The sequence below is a fragment of the Manis pentadactyla genome, chromosome 3, assembly GCF_030020395.1.
Source record: "Manis pentadactyla isolate mManPen7 chromosome 3, mManPen7.hap1, whole genome shotgun sequence".
Taxonomy (NCBI): Eukaryota; Metazoa; Chordata; class Mammalia; order Pholidota; family Manidae; genus Manis; species Manis pentadactyla.
The window spans coordinates 19,761,054-19,764,571 of NC_080021.1; the positions used below are offsets into that span (position 1 = coordinate 19,761,054).

The window sequence follows — 3,518 nt, forward strand, 5'->3', positions numbered from 1 at the left end:
GGTAACGTATTTCCATGTTGATATATAATAACTGTAGTAGTTGGGGTGAGCATTTAATAATGAAAAAGAAAAAACAAACAAGGCAAGCCTAGGGAACAGCCCAGAGGAGCCAGGAACACAGTAAAGTGTTTCACAGGAGTGCAAAAGCTTTCTAAGCACTGCAAAAAAAGAAGAGTTTACAACAGCAGGAAGAATCCCACTCCCCCACGTGTCCTCCCCAACTCAGCGCCTTGAGGTCAAGCAAGCGGCAGTGTTTATTGATTGACAGATGGACCAACAGGCGGAGGAAAACCGGAGCGCAATTGCAGTTTCAGCAAGTGCGTTAGCTAGAGCTGACGCTAGGCTCAGATCCTAGTTATAACGAATCGTAGTTTTCTAAGCATGCGCACAAGGCCACTCTGCTAGCCTCATTAGTATATGGCTGGAAGTTCCTCGTAGGTGCCTCGTTAGCGCAGTAGGTAGCGCGTCAGTCTCATAATCTGAAGGTCGTGAGTTCGATCCTCACACGGGGCACAATACTTTTGTCCCGTGTGAGGGTAGGTCTGTATGCCTTCTTGGAAAGGTGGGTTTTATCTGCTTACCTGTGAGCTGGGAGACCTCAGCGTCCCCGCCCGTCCGCCTTGGGGTTGCTGGTGGGCTGGCTTCGGCACCCCGAAGTACCGCGGGTGGGACGCTCCCGTAGGTCTGAGTTTCCGTTCTCCGCCACGCTGCCCGGCCAGCTCCTGGCGTCCCCTGCCCTTGTCTCGGGCCTGGCAGGAAGGCCGGGGCACGACCATAAGGGGGGCCACAGCGGGCTTCTAGTCTGCCCCAGGTGGGCCCTCAGGAAGACCCCCCTCCTCCCGGTCACCACCTCCGCGCTGCGGCCGGGGGTGCCCAAGAGCTAGGTCCCTGCCGTCCCGCTCTCCACCGTTGTCCTGCCCTTCTCCTTGAGTACTGCGGTCGCGGGGCCGTCAACAGCCGGGGTGAGGCGGGAGCCCCGGGGCTCACAGTGCGGGAGCGCGGGGCGAGCGCCGCCGTGTGCACGCCTCGCTAATGGAGGCTGCAGAGCAGTGACGGAGCGCAGGTCCCCGGGGAGGGGGCTGATTCTAGACGCCTGACTCCAGAGGGGGCGGGTCCTGGGGGCTGCGGGTCCTGGGAAGTGGCCGGTGATGAGGGTACGGAACCCCACGGTAGGGGTTTGGCAGGTAGGAACTGGGGCGGGGGTCTTAGGGAGGTCGTGCAGGCTGCTGCTGGGGCAAACAGGACGGGGGCTGGGCTGGTAGTGCCTCTGAAACAATTGTTGCAATTAGTCATCACCTATAGCAGATGAAATTGAGATGTTAGTTACAACGACCCGTTCATTTTTCAAGTTTTTGATGGCGGCACTAATTCCTGCAATTCCCCCATCTGAGATGCAGTAATACTTTCGGCTTACTATCCTGGTAGGGAGGCCTTCCAGAGGCTTTTACTTGGCTCTTTCGACCACAATGGCTTGCTCAATGGGCGATTACATAATGTCAGTATGGCGATTCGGTCATTTGTCAAATATGTTTATTCCACTTATACGTTCAGATACTCAGAGAACCACAGGTGGTTTCACGGCCGAACTGAGTGTACTGTAATGGGAACTTGCCCGACTTCATCATCTGCCACCATTAGCGCTGACTTTGGTGGGGCACAGTAACTGGTGTCAATTTAGAGCCAGTATCTGCTACCCCGTGAAAGAGCTGTTTTCTTTTCCCTACTACCCAGTCACTCAAGTAAATGGCCACAGGTCCCTTTGGAAATCTTGGGGGTTATTTATAGCACATATATGCTCACTCACTGCTGCAGGATCCTTCCTCCCCGCCCCCATTTCCATCAAGGGGCTTTTGGGTCTGGGAATGACTTCAGGTCTGGAAAATGGGTAACAGGCATGGCTTTCCATTGTGGTGACTCAGGCAGGTTTTCGGCCACCAGACCTGAAGTTTTTCCTGTTGTATATCAGGCAACATTTTAGCAGGCTATTTCATTCTGAGGGACAACACAATCAATTACAAATAGCCCAAATCCCTTTCTACTACTACTTCCCTGCTGCCTGCAACTCTAAGGGGCTGTAAAACTTTGGTGGTTAAATGCTGCCACTTGGCCTCTGCTGCTACAGAATCCCACCATCCCCACTGAAATCAGGGAGCACAATCAGCAGTGGCATCTCTCACCGTCACCACACATCAATTGAAGAGAGCCACCAAAGAGCTTTTCAGGTTTGCAGACACTCCCTTCACTCAGTGCTTCAAAGGGAGCTGCTTTTGGGCCCAGCCTGTAGTTGGGAGGTGAGTGAGAAATTCCTATGTGATGAATCCCCTGCTACATTCCTACCTTCCTAAGCCTTTGAATACATTCATCTATCATCAGGCCTGGGAGATTCTGGCATCGCATTCTAAAAAGAGGGCAACATCGAGTCCACATTTCTGTCAACCAAGTAAACTTAAGAATCACTTACAATTGCAGGAGAGCACCACGTATCAGTTTACTGCCTCTTAGCTCTAATTTCACCCTTTGGCACCTGCTCTGCAATAACGGACCCAGCTCTTCATGTCTCCCAGTGTGCAGGATGCTAAGCTGTCAGTAGAGGGTGCTGGAGGACACTGCAAACACTGCAGGAGGAATGGGCTTCTCTTTCAAGCTCCAGCGTGCTGTGCCCCAGTCTGATGACCTTCCTAACATTTAACTACCTGTGCATGTTCCAGATCTGGTGCCAGCAGCAGTGCCCTGATGCTCAGAGCACCTGCCATCCAGCCTTGGTTTGCCTGTGTCCCTGAGGTGGCTTCCACGGCCCTGACAGGCTCAGTGCCTGACGGTGCACACACCACCTGACATCTCAGGGGTCCCGACGCCATGACTCCCATGTGCTTTCACCCAGCAGCCTGGGAGTGCCTGCATCCTAGAGACTTACTTCCTGAGGCCTGATTATAGGTCAGCTCTGGCTAGACAGCCAGCGGACTTCCCTGTTCAGTGGTCTGCAGCCATGCCTTCCCTGGGAGGCCTGAACCCGAGCCTTGGGGAGGGAGGCTCCAAGTTTGTCCTTTCTTTACTTTCTCTGAGTCCTCGGTACCCAGTTGCATTCTTTGTACATCTATATATTAAGCCTGTAAAGAACTATGTAATAACTTTTCCCAAATTACCATGTGGTTTGTCTCCTAACTGGCCTCAGACAGGTACCAGATTAAACATAAGTGTACAACCTGTGGTAAGTGGCCCATGCTGAGACACTGGCCTTTGGCGAGGCCTTTTGCAAAGGCTCAAATCTTGCTCAACATTAGAGAATTCATATTGGAGAAAAACCGTAAGAATACAATAAATGTGAAAAGGCCTTTAACCAAGTTGATAACTTATTCATACTGGAGAGAAACTCCACCTATAGTCGATGGGGAGAGGGATGAAGCTGAAGCCCAAAACTTACCCAACATTGTATGATTCACACCAGAGAGAAACCTTGCGAATATACAAATACGACAAAGGCCTTTGGGGTCCACGCTGCTTTAACAGACCCAAGAGTG

General features: G+C 52.2%; 1 non-coding gene across 1 annotated transcript; it reads left to right on the forward strand.

Annotated features, from left to right (window-relative positions):
- The first annotated feature begins 440 nt into the window (after positions 1-440).
- TRNAM-CAU (transfer RNA methionine (anticodon CAU)) lies at positions 441-513 on the forward strand. The gene has a single exon. It is a non-coding gene; the product is annotated as a tRNA-Met (tRNA).
- The last annotated feature ends 3,005 nt before the right edge of the window (positions 514-3,518 follow it).